The following is a 13,792-nucleotide window of genomic DNA, read 5'->3' as shown; positions in this document are numbered from 1 at the left end:
GGATCATTTTGTAACTGTTGCTCCTCGTTCGCCTAAACGTCAGAGTTTACACTAGGCCTAGCTACTTCGAAGCCGTTGTTTTCTAAGCTAGTGCTCTCTCGCTCTTCTAAGAGAGCTTTACGTTTGCTAGGCGACTGGTTGATCACCAGGAGGAGTTTGAGGGAGACAGCCTTTGCTTTCCCTCCTTTTAAACTGGCTTATAGAGCGAGCGTCTGGTATGACACGGGAGAAGTTCTCGGCTTGGGAGTTCCTGCCTCTGCCCAGATAGACTTCTCAAACCTCATAGACTCTCCCTGGCGCCTGGCCATGAGACGCTCCAAGTTTTTATGGTCGGCTTCAGAGCTAGACCATCTCCTGTTAGGAGTTTTTTTCGAGCGTTTGAAGTTTTGCTGTACAATTATGTCATGCATAAACAAGGCTATCAGGGATGGCTCCAATAATCTGACAGCCACGTTCTCTGCAGGAACAAGACTATCAGGGATGGCTCCAATGATCTGGCAGCCACGTTCACTGCAGGAGTACGTAAGAGGCAAGTGCGCTCAATGTGTTCATTGTCAAGACAAACTTCACGATGAAGTCTACCAAGCTGTCTTGACAGCATTAATGGAAGGCGACTGGATGGTCTCTCTCGACCTTCAGGATGCATACTTCCACATTCCTATACACCCGGAATCCCAACCGTTTCTGAGGTTTGTTTACAGGAATGTGGTGTACCAGTTTCAAGCCCTGTGCTTTGGCCTCAGTCCTGCTCCTCTCGTGTTTACGAGGCTCATGAGGAATGTGGCAAAATTCCTCCATCTATCGGGAATCCGAGCCTCCCTGTACTTGGACGACTGGCTTCTCAGAGCATCGTCCAGTCATCGCTGTCTGCAGGATCTACATTGGACGTTGGGTCTGGCCAAGGAGTTGGGACTTTTGGTCAACCTAGAAAAGTCCCAACTGATCCCATCCCAGACTATTCTATATTTGGGGATGGAGATTCGCAGTCCAGTTTTTCGGGCTTTTCCGTCTGCCACCCGAATAGAACAAGCCCTGCTCAAAGTCCAACTAATGCTGAAAAGAGAACGTTGTTCAGTCAGGAGTTGGATGAGTCTCGTAGGGACTCTCTCATCCCTGGAGCAGTTTGTCTCGCTAGGGAGACTACACCTTCGGCCTCTCCAGTTCCATCTAGCCTCTCACTGGAACAAGGACAAGACGTTAGAGACGGTATCAATCCCAGTCTCCGAACCAGTAAAGGCATGCCTGAAATGGTGGGACAGCAATATCAGTCTGAGAGAGGGACTATCCCTAGCAGTCAAGAACCCAAACCACGTGTTGTTCTCAGACGCGTCGGATTTGGGTTGGGGTGCGACCCTGGACGGTCGGGAATGCTCGGGTCTGTGGACCTCAAGTCAGAAGAGCATGCACATCAACGGCAAGGAGCTATTAGCAGTCCACTTGGCCTTGATGAAATTCGAAAGCTTTCTTCGAAACAAAGTGGTAGAGGTCAACTCAGACAACACCACAGCTTTGGCGTACATCTCCAAGCAAGGAGGCACACACTCCCTCACGCTGTACGAGATCGCAAGGAACCTTCTCATATGGGCAAGAAATCGAGGCATCTCCCTGTTGACGAGATTCATCCAGGGGGACTTGAACGTCTTGGCAGACTGTCTCAGTCGGAGGGGTCAGGTGATACCCACGGAATGGACCCTCCACAAGGACGTGTGCAAGAGTCTTTGGGCGACTTGGGGTCAACCCACCATAGACCTCTTTGCCACCTCGTTGACCAAAAGGTTACCAATCTATTGCTCACCAGTCCCAGATCCAGAAGCAATCCACATAGACGCGTTTCTACTGGATTGGTCTCATCTGGACTTATATGCATTCCCACCATTCAAGATAGTCAACAAGGTACTGCAGAAGTTCGCCTCTCACGAAGGGACAAGGTTGACGTTGGTTGCTCCCCTCTGGCCCGCGAGAGAGTGGTTCACCGAGGTACTTCAATGACTGGTAGACATTCCAAGAAGTCTTCCTCTAAGGGTAGATCTCTTACGTCAGCCCCACGTAAAGAATGTTCATCAAAGCCTCCCCGCGCTTCGTCTGACTGCCTTCAGACTATCGAGAGACTCTCAAGAGCTCGAGGCTTTTCGAAGGAGGCAGCCAGTGCGATTGCGAGAGCTAGGAGAGCTTCTACCATCAGAGTATACCAGTCGAAGTGGGAAGTCTTTCGAGACTGGTGCAAGTCAGCATCTGTGTCCTCTTCCAGTACCTCTGTAGCCCAAATCGCAGATTTTCTTTTACATCTGAGAAATGTTCGCTCCCTCTCAGCTCCCACGATTAAGGGCTACAGGAGCATGTTGGCTTCGGTCTTTCGTCATAGAGGCTTAGATCTTTCCAACAATAAAGATCTCCAAGATCTCCTTAAGTCTTTCGAGACCTCTAAGGAACGTCGTTTGGCAACTCCTGGATGGAACTTAGACGTGGTCCTAAGGTTCCTCATGTCAGACAGGTTTGAGCCATTACATTCAGCCTCCCTGAAGGATCTCACCCTCAAGACGCTTTTCCTAGTGTGCTTGGCTTCGGCTAAAAGGGTCAGTAAAATTCATGCCTTCAGTAAGAACATCGGCTTTTCTACAGAAAAAGCCACATGTTCACTTCAACTTGGTTTCCTGGCCAAAAAATTAACTGCCTTCTCGTCCTTGGCCTAAGTCCTTTGATATACCTTGCCTGTCAGAGATCGTAGGCAACGAACTTGAAAGAGTGCTGTGTCCAGTTAGAGCTCTTAAGTTCTACTTAGCTCGTACTAAGTCCTTACGAGGTGGATCTGAGGCATTATGGTGCTCAGTTAAGAAACCATCATTGCCTATGTCAAAGAATGCTTTGTCATAATTTATCAGATTTTTAATACGAGAGGCTCATTCTCACTTGAATGAAAAAGACCGATGCTTGCTTAAGGTTAAGACGCACGAAGTAAGAGCTATAGCAACTTTAGTGGCCTTTAAGCAAAATAGATCTCTGCAAAGTATTATGGACGCGACCTTTTGGAGAAGCAAGTCGGTATTCGCGTCATTTTACTTAAAAGATGTCCAGACTCTTTATGAGGACTGCTACACACTGGGTCCATTCGTTACAGCGAGTGCAGTAGTGGGTAAGGGTTCTACCACTACATTCCCTTAATTCCAATATCCTTTTAATCTGCTCTTGAAATGTTTTTTTTTTTTAATTAGGTTGTACGGAAGGCTAAGAAGCCTTTCGCATCCTTTTTGATTTGGCGGGTGGTCAAATGTCATTTCTTGAGAGCGCCCAGATTAGGGGTTTGATGAGGTCCTGTTGTATGGGTTGCAGCCCTTGATACTTCAGCTCCTGGGAGTCTTTCAGCATCCTAAGAGGATCGCTGGGCTTCGTGAGGAAGACAGACTAACAAGGCAGAGTAATCGTCTAAGTCAACTTCCTTACCAGGTACCTATATATATTTGGGTTTTGTTATGATATAACTGTCAAAAACTCTAAGCATATACGCTGTAAACTTAATTATTTCTGGTCTCTACCCACCACCATGGGTGTGAATCAGCTATTATATATTCACCGGCTAAGTTAAATATTTAAAAATGATATTTTAATTATAAAATAAATTTTTGAATATACTTACCCGGTGAATATATAAATTAAAGGCCCCCCCTTCCTCCCCGATAGAGACCCAGCGGGATGAGAAGAATTGGAGCTGTTTACATGTATATGCTGTATCTGGCCGATAGTTGGCGCTGGTGGGCACACCCGCAACCTTCATAGCTATCGCTCGCGAGTTTTTGTGTTTTTCTGTCGAGCCGCCGGAGCAGCAGCTATTATATATTCACCGGGTAAGTATATTCAAAAATTTATTTTATAATTAAAATATCATTTCATACAACCCCTACCTCTTCTAAAACCTCAATAATTCTTTCTCCTTCCAATCTTCCATCACTTATTCCATTGTCATCATCTCTGTCTTTCTTCTATTTATCTTGAGTCCAACCTCCTGTGATATTTCATGCATTCTGTTAAGCAAGCATTGCAAATCCTGTGGTGTTCTGCTAACAAGGACAGCATCATCAGCATTCTCTAGGTCTGCTAAATTTCTATCACCAATCTTGTCCAATCTTTCATCACCATCTCTGACTGTTCTACACTTTACAAAATCCATGAGAAGGATAAGCAACGTAGGTGACAACTCATTCCCTTGGAGTACTTTGCTTTTCACTAGAAATTAATTTGATAAGACTCCATTAACGTTAACTTTGCACTTGCTATGCTCATGAACAGACTTAATCAAATTTACATATTTTAGAGGAATTCCATAATAACGCAGGACACTCCACAAAATTGGCTGATGCACACTATCAAAGGCTTTTTCATAGTCCACAAATGCCACCAAAAGGGGATCTCTATATTCTACGCAATTTGTCTCAATAGGAAAATTTGGTCAGTGCAACTTGCACCTTTTCTAAATCAAGCTTGTTCATCTCCTAACCTTTTATCAATCTTTCTCTCCAGTCTCTTTAGAGTAAGCATACTATATATTTTCATAACTGACGGAAGTGTTATGCCTCTGTAATTATTGCAATCAGTCAGGTCTCCTTTTTTTTTTTGCTATTTTCACCAACACTCCTAACTCCCATTCATCAGGTTTTGTCTCTTCATGCCACATTCTACAAAATAATCTTGTAAGTAGTCTGGGAGTCACTTCATTTTTGGCCAGTATCATCTCGACAGATATTCCGTTGTATCCTGGGGCTTTCCATCTCTTTAGTCTTTTGAGGATAGCTTCGACTTCAAACACACTGAATTCATTCATGGTCTTCATCAGTGTCAGGTATATCAATCAAATTATCCCCTTCATATCTTCTTTTCATAACCTCACTAAAGTGGTCCATCCAACATTGTCTTTCTTCATCTTCTGTTGCTATAACAGAACCCTCTCTTTTTCCTGGGTATATGCTTCTTCTTTGCCCCAGTCAAGATTTCATTAATAATTCTATGAGCAATTCTTACACCATAGCCAATTCTTCAATTCATAGCTTTGTCAGCCTTATCTGCTTTACTGTCTAAATATTCTCTCCTGTCATTCCTGGCTTTTCTTTTGACCTCACTGTCAATACTGGAATACTTAGCATGCTCTACCTTGTAAATTTCATTACTTCCTGGAAAACTTGCAACAATCAATTTCTGTCTTTGTCTCCTTTTTATAGTATCCCAAGTATCATTTGATATCCATGGCTTTCTCCTTGTAACTGCGTGTCCCAAGACTTCACTACCAAATGACTGATATATGTTCTTAATATCACACCATTCTTCATTAATTGTCTGTTCTTTGTCTCTTAAAGTTACCAAGACTGCAAATCGATTCCTACATTCAATTGCAAATGTTTCTCTGTGCTCTTCTTCTAAAAGCTTAGTTGCATCAAACCTAGGTATTCTATCCATATTTCTGTTGGGTGCTTTCAGTTTTGATTTCAGTGTGGTAATGAGGAGCTTGTGATCACTACCAATATTGATCATGAGCTGCTCATTGCCACACTGAAATCAAAACTGAAAGCACCCAACAGAAATATGGATAGAATACCTAGGTTTGATACAACTAAGCTTTTAGAAGAAGAGCACAGAGAAACATTTGCAATGGAATGTAGGAATTGAATTGCAGTGTTTCTCTGTGCTCTTCTTCTAAAAGCTTAGTTGTATCCAACCCCTTCTCTTCCAACTCCATCTGATCTTCCTGAGTAGACATATATATTGCCTTGGTCCAAAGTTTCCTTACCAATTCCCTTACAACGTTTCACTTAGGGCCAAGATATCCAAACTATATTTCATAAATTCACTCTCCACTTGCTGTAACTTTCCAATCTAATTCATGGTTCTAACGTTCCAATTACGTATTTTCAATTTTTCTTTATTATTTATAAGCCGTGAGATTCCTAGCACCCCACTACACCCGGGACTGGGGCCCATTCTGTTATCTTCTCTTTCCATGACTGACTAAATCCATAGAGGATTCATTGGTTAGTTACATCAAAGGATAGCCAGTTCCTTGTGGTGCACAGTGCCTGTGTAACTAAGGCAAATGATCCGTGCTGGTACATACTAATTCTAGTAAGATGAACCGCCAGGCATCAGGAGTAAAAGCCGAAGAAACAGTTTGTCCATCACCTTAAACCCAATCCTTCACCCTGCTGCCAGTGACTTCGAGGTTTAGGGGGTTGTTTCCTTCACACCCAAAGCTGTCATTACTCCACCAAGTTCCTCATCCTCTTATACAAGTATAACTGTTGGCAAACATGGATTACTAAGATATACCGCCTAGCACGGTAAAGATTTGTCTAGTTAGGAAAAATACAATTGTTTCGTAACTGGAATATAAACCTACGCTATTTATTAGGGGTATTACTTTTGGCGAAGCTAAAAGGATGAGCCATTAAATTTTAGCGAGGGTTAACTACCCATTCTGCTACTTAGTGGGTGTACGGGGGTAGGGGGGTGAGCTTTCTACTGCTCCCATTCACACACCTGTGATTTAGCTCACTTTGCCTTTGGCTCAGACGGTGAATGGTCATTGCCGCTCATCATCCTCACCAAGTTATTTTGGACTGCCATTAATTGCTTTTGTTTTGTGCTTTCTCTTTATGAGTGTGCATTGACTTTTGCTGACCATGTGTACTTACCCTGTACTTGAAGGCTGGCTCTGCGGAGGCTTCATGTCAGCCATTGACACCGATCACCACACCCTTTGTCCTGCCTGCAGAGGTCAACAGTGTGTCGAGTGGTCTGCCTCCAAGTGGGAAAGGTTTGGGCGACGGGGAAAGAAGTCAAAGTGGGATATTTCTGCTTTGAAGGTGTCTTCGAAAGGGAAAGAACCCAAATCCTCTTCTTCTGCTTTCCGACCTTCCTCCGAAGCTCTTGCTCGCTCGGTCATCTCCGAGAGACCATCGAGTAATAGCATAGACCTTTTAATTTATGGCCTACCCCGGTCCTTGAGAGATGGTGTTCCTTCCCCTAGCGAAGTGGTCCCACCTCTCCCCCCGGGTGAGGCCTTGTCTCTGTCTCCCTTTTTACTGGTGTGGTCCCCCTTATTGCTGCAAATCATCATTCGTGGTGCTAGTGTACAGCCTTCGTCGATTTCGGAGTTAGATCCTCTGTCGTGCGTCGGCGCTGTGGTATCTTAGGCGTCTTCTGTGGCCGCTGCCGATGCCCCTGCACCTTCAGATAATCCAGCTGTTGCTGCCAACTGTGTTTCGCCATTCCTGTTCATCCTTCGAGGGGGAAACTAAGTCCTTCATCTGTCTCTTGCGAGTGTTTTTCCCTGGAGGAGGAGTTCACTCATAGAAACTCCTCTGCAGAGGACTGCTGCTACTAAGGTCAGCTTGCTGATCCTCCGGCCCCTAGAGGGCACCTTCGATCTCGCAGAGCTCGCCCTCCAGTTTGCCTTAGAGGTTGCCCATCACCATCGGTGAAAAGGTGCCTTTTTGGCTCCTCAGCCTCGTCTTCGCAGCTGTCCCCCGCAGAGGAGCCTCAGCTGCAGTCGTCTTCTGGCCCTCGACCTTTACCTGTTCCTGGAACTTCTGACGACGCTGTTGCAAGTCCTTGTACTTCGACCCAGGACTCTTTTGTGGATCGTTCGCGATCTCTGTCGGAGGGTGCTCACCCTTCCAAAGGGCACATCCCTGTTCCAGACCCCCCTCCTCGCTGACCTGCAGATCTACCTTCTCCGTTCCTGTCTCCTGTTCCTTGTCTGCCTGCTCGTGATGCTCCTCCAAAGCATTCGGCTGCACGCCATCACTCTCCAGCGTGCCAGCGCCCTTCAGTGCACCAGCGCTTACCAGCATCTCATCAGCGCCCTCCAGCACTTTAATGCTTCTCGGTGCATCAACGTTCGCCTGCTCTTCAGTGCCTTCCAATGCCCCAGTGATCTCCCAATCACTGGCACTCTCCAGCGCGTTTTCGCCGCTCCAGAGTTCAGTATTTATCAGCTCTCCAGCACACCTTCGCTCGCCAGTGCACCTTCACTCCCCAGCTTACCTTCGCTCTCCAGCGCAACAGCGCTCTCAGCTTGTCAGCGCTCCCCTGTGCAATTGCGCTCTCCTACACGTCAGCGCTCTCATACGCAGCTACATTCTCTGGCTCGCCAATGCTCCATTACTCTCCTGCGCGCAAGCTGTCTCTGGCTTGCCAGCGCTCTCCTGCGCACTTGCGCCAAGCTCTAGAGCAGGTTCCCCCAGCTTCAAGACGATCTCACAGGCAAAAGGAACAACACAGTAGAGATTTTGACAGTCACCGTTGCCCCATTCCCCTCCCTGCAAACGCGTTACAGGGCAATTGCCGGGGAAAGGGAAAGGAGGCTCCACAGAAGGGTTCAGGATCCCGAAGATTCCATTTTCGAAGGTGGGCCATATCTTCGTAAACATTGGTAGAGACTCCTCGCAGGGAACCTTTGATCCCTTTCGCTTCAGGGGATCTTTCTGACAGTGCATGCAGCAAGCAGCCTTGGTTCAGTGCCATGATCAGAGCAGTGGTGCAAGCCTTCGGGCCTGCCGTGTCATCTCGCTCTTCGGAGACCCTTCATCCAACTGCACCAGCAGACCTACTGCGAGAAACCTCTGCTTCTTCTCCCCTGAAGAGGAAAAGAGGAGTCTTAGATGCGGTTAGGCCTTCGAGGCCTGTCCTTCCTGTCTCTCCTGCTGGACAATCTCCTACTTCACCTCTGCTGAGGGAGTCGTGCGAGGTACGGACTTCCTCCCTTCCACCTTTGGAGGAAGTTTCTCCTCGCACGGAGAGTTCTCCACCACTGATGGAAGTCAGGAGGGAAAATTCCAACCAGCCTTTGATGTTCCAAAGTCCTCTTCAAGGACCTTCAGGCCTTCAGGAATCGCCAGTCATTCCAGGGATGCCCGCGACCCATCCCTAAAGGAGCTCTCTTGGGTGGAAGGAGACTTCGCTGCTAGTCCCACTTTGGAAGGGGAGCAAAAAGTCAGAACATGCATTCTGGCTAGTCCTGACTCTTATTAGGGTACCCCTATGAGAGGACAAAAACACAGTCTAAGACTGTGTCTTTGGCTCTCAGAAGCCCTCAAAGACCAGTGCAGCCTTGCCCTGGTCTCAAGGACTAAAGGGTGCCCATGCTGCTAAGATCGCCCAACAGCTCTCCTAACTCTCCTCCTCCCAACGTTCCGGCTCGACCACCAAACTTCTCCCACCTCCTCGCGTCCAGCAGAGGAGGTATTTTGGGATCTTGGACGAGCCATGTCCAGCTCTTCCTCTCCATCACACTCTGGAAGAGCTCACCAAGGGAGTCTCACTAGAGAGGCTCTCCAGCCGTCGGGTCTCGTTTTCAGCAGCAGAGATCCTCAACCAGGAGAAGGTCACGAAGTATGCCGTGCAGGCTACTTCATGGCTTGATCTTTGGTTGGGGACCCTGGGAATCCTGATGCGAACCAAGGATTTCTCAAAGGAACGCACCAGGAAAGCGATGGAAACTTTCCCTCTCAAGCACACACACCATCGAGTTTCTTGCCCATCAAGTCTCGAACTTATGGGCAAACACCATCCTGAAACGTCGAGATGCTGTGTGTGACAGATTCCACCAGCAAGTCCCAAATGCTGAGATTGCCAGGCTCAGGAACTCCTCTTTAGAGGGGACCTCTCTGTTTGAGCAGGACGTGGAACACGGTACTGAGAGATGGAGGAAGTCCCATCAGGACTCCCTCCTCCATAGGGCTTTGACATCCAAGCAGAAGAAATCTTTGAGATCTTGGACAAGCCTCGTCCAGCTCCTCCTCCTCCATCACTCTCTTGAAGAGCTCACTAAGGGAGTCTCTCTAGAGAGGCTCCCCAGCCGTCAGGTCTTGTTCTCTGCAACTGAGACACTCGACCAGGAGAAGCTCACGAAGTATGCCATGCAGGCTAATTCATGGCTTGATGTTTCGTTGGGGACCTTGGGAATCCGGGTGCGAACGTAAGGATTTTTCCTAGGAACGTATCAGGAAAGCTATGGAAACCCTTTCTCTCAGGCACTCGCACCATCGCGTTTCTCGCCCATCAAATCCCAAACTTATGGGTGAACACGATCCTGAAACGTCGAGATTCTGTGTGTGAGAAATTCCATCAGCAGGTCTCTAATGCCAAGATCACCAGGCTCAGGAACTCCTCTCTAGAGGGATCCTCTCTGTTCGAGGCCAAGGGACGTGGAACATGCTGCTGAGAGATGGAGGAAGTCTCACCAGGAATCCCTCCTCAATAGGGTTTTGTCATCGGATCCCTTTCCGACTTAAGGACAGGAAAGGCACTAAGTCCTCCATGGGAAGAAAATATCCTAGAGGGACTGGCCAAGGCCGCAAACACTATGATAGGCACTCCCCCTGCTTATCCACCTATGGGGGGATGCCTACAAAGTTGCTGGGACAGGTGGAAGCAACTCAGGGCCATACCCTGGACAATCTCCATGATTCGTTCAGGGTATCACATGCCATTCATAACATTTCTCCATCTCCTGATCAAGAAACCAGTGTCAACAGACTCCTTTCCAATGGGATCAGCAAAGGGGCTAGCCCTCCAGGCAGAAGCCCAGACCCTGTTGAAGAAGGGCACTCTCCAGGACGTTCTCGACGGGTCTCCAGGCTTCTTCAGTCGACGCTTTCTTTTTTGCGAAAAATGCGTCTGGAGGCTGGAGACCAGTCATCGACCTCTCGGCTCAGAACAAGTTTGTCAAACAAACTCTGTGTTGCATGGAGACGGCAGACGCGGTAAGCCCACAGAACTTCATGTGCACACTTGACATAAAGGACGCATACTTCAAAGATCCCAAACCATCAGTCTTCAAGGAAGTACTTAAGATTCAGCCTAGACATCATGAAATACCAGTTCAAGGTGCTGTGCTTTGATCTTTCCACAGCACCTAAAGTGTTCACCCTATTGTCATCTTTGGCACACAGGATTGGCATCTGTCTCCTTTGTTATGTGGACGACTGGCTAATCCTGGCGGACTCTGTGTCAATCCTTCTTCAATACCAAGACAAGTTTCTGAGGTTTTGCCAAGATATGGGGATCATGGTAAACCTCTAGAAGTCCTCCCTGCTTCCTACACAGAGATTGGTACACCTAAGCATAACAATAGACACCAATCTCCACAAAGCCTTCCCATCAGACGACAGGATATTGAGGCTGAGAAAGGTCGTAAGACCCTTTCTCCGACGAAAAAAAACTTCCAGCCCAGATGTGGCTACGTCTCCTCAGGCACCTTTCATCTCTGGCCCGCCTAGTTCCCGAAAGTCGCCTCGGGATGCGATCTCTCCTGTGGTAACTCGAGTCCTAGTTGAATCAGGCTCTCGACTCCCCGGAAATCTGGGTCCTTATGGGATCAGTGGAACAGACGGACCTCAAATGTTGTGTGTCAGACGAGAACCCATGAAAGGGAGTGGATCTTCTCGTCCTCCCCCTAGATTTAATGCTGTTCTCAGACGCTTCAAAAAAAAAGGGTGGGGGGCCTTTGTGCGGCACCACACGACATCAGGTCTCTGCTCAGAGTCGGAAGAATACCTCCACATAAATCTCCTAGAGATGAAGCTGTCTTTCTGGCCCTTCAAGAGTTCCACCAGTTCCTGGCGTGCCACTTAGTGATGGTGATGAGTGACAACACCACAGTAGTGGCTTACATCAACAAACAAGGAGGTACTTTTTTGCAGTCCCTGTCCTTTTCTAGTAGTAGAGATACTGAGATGGGCCGAGGTTCAAATACCACTCGGCATGCTTCATCCGAGGCAAGAGGAATGTGCTCGCTGACAAACTTAGCAGAGCATCTCAGATAGTGAGTACAGAGTGGTCTTTGGATCATCTATTAGCCAACAGAGTCCTGACTTTGTGGGGTTCTCCGACTGTGGATCTCTTCGCAACGTCCCTAAACTTCAGGGTCCTGTTGTACTGCTTCCCAGTGCCAGACGTCAAGACTCTCTGGCAAGATGCATTCCAACAATGATGGGACATGTACGTTTATGCCTTTCCCCCATTCTGTCTGATGAGGAGGGTACTCAACAAGGCCAGGACATTGGTCAACCTCTTAATGACTCATATAGCTCCCTCCATGACATGATCTACTCAAACAACCACATGGCAACATATTCCACAAAGCTGTAGCTTTGCTACAACTTCACACTTGGAGACCATCCAGCATCTCCTCGCTCAGAGAAGATTTTCGAACCAAGTTGCGAGCAGAATGTTTGGATATCTACAGAAATCATCAGCAGCAGTCTACCAAGCAAAGTGCAAAGTCTTCTGTGATTGGTGTCACGGAAGGAGTATCTCTCCTCTCGATGCCACTATTCCAGCAATAGCGGAGTTCCTTGTGTATTTGCCTGAAGAAATGCACCTTTCAGTTTCGGCGGTAAAAGGCTATCGCCCAGCCTTAGGCCTAGCATTTAGACTGAACGGAATGGACATATCCTCATTGCTAGAACTTTTTCTACTCATACGGAGTTACGAACTTGCCTGTTCTCAGTCTGAAGTGAAACCTCCCCCATGTAATGTGGTTCGAATTTTCTCCCTATGAACCATTATGCCAGGCTTCGGTGAAGCGTGTCAGTGAATTTCATGGTCTCTCATACGACATCGCCCATTCAAGGGAATGGGGAGAGGTAACGTTCAGTTTCGTCCCCGAGTTTGTTGCCAACACTCAGAATCCGGGAGTTGCGGATCCCTGATTCGACTCCTTTTGGATTTCGAGTCTCGATTCTAAAAGATGACCCTGATCATCTCTTTCTCTGCCCAATGAGGAGTTTGAGGCTGTACCTCTAGAGAACAGTTGCAGCCTGTCCCCGTGTGCCTGCACTTTTCGTCAGCACAGGGAAGAACAAGGAGGAAGGTCACTAATAACGCCATCTTGGCCTGGATTTGCAAGGTCATAGACCATGTCTTGAATCTGGACCCTCCTTGATGTCGCCCCAGAGCTCATGATGTTAGGGGTATAGCTACCTCCGTGGCATTCAAAAGAAACTTCCCAGTGACGTAGATGCTTCAGGCTGAGGTGTGGAAACGTCGGAACACGTTCACAGCCCACTACCTGCAAGACGTAACACACAGGAGGCTCGGTACATTCTCTATCGGTCCTGTGGTGGCTGAACAACAGCTGGTATAATACCTCAAGCTCCTTATTGGACAAATAGCAGAAGGCTGAGGGCACTTACCCGGTTTTAGTCCGTGTAAATGAAAAGGTTTGACTGGCTCTTATTCTTTTCTTCATCCACCCCTCTTTTGGGGAAAGCAGCATCCTGGGTTCTCTGCATAAACTGACCTCAAAACACTACAGATAAACCATACTTCCTTGTGTACCTAGTATTAAGCTAATACTCTTTCATCCTCATATCCTGGCGGGGTGGTATTCGGAGAGTCTTGGTTGCAACAGTTTTTCCCACAAAAGACTCGGAATAACTTTTACCTGGACAATCACACTTCTAAATATCTCATCACACAACTTGTGAAGTCTACAAATCTTGCGTAGCAAGGTTTTAGCGAGGTGCAGGGACTCCATATTTTGGCACAAACCTATTCAAATAAGGAGTCCCCGGGTAAAGCCAAAATCCAGATTGGCAGGGACTTCCACCCTCCTAATGGGTTAATCACCCCTAATAAATAGCGCATGTTTGTCTTCCTGTTACGGAACAAATGAAAAATTCATAGATGATTTGTATTTTTGGTAACGATACGAACCTTTAGCTATTTATACAAACTTTCGTGCCAGCCCTATCCCCCTTGAAGTCCTACCTCCAAGCAAAGTGACCTAAATCACTGGTGTGTG

The 13,792-nt window shown here is 47.2% G+C and overlaps 1 protein-coding gene across 3 annotated transcripts in view; it reads left to right on the top strand.

Annotated features, from left to right (window-relative positions):
• Positions 1-13,792, top strand: part of LOC137631063 (uncharacterized) — a 307,769-nt gene that overhangs the window by 14,802 nt on the left and 279,175 nt on the right. The window lies entirely within an intron of this gene.

This window comes from Palaemon carinicauda, chromosome 39 (genome assembly GCF_036898095.1).
Source record: "Palaemon carinicauda isolate YSFRI2023 chromosome 39, ASM3689809v2, whole genome shotgun sequence".
In the NCBI taxonomy this organism is placed as follows: domain Eukaryota; kingdom Metazoa; phylum Arthropoda; class Malacostraca; order Decapoda; family Palaemonidae; genus Palaemon; species Palaemon carinicauda.
This window is presented reverse-complemented; position numbering and strand designations above follow the sequence as displayed.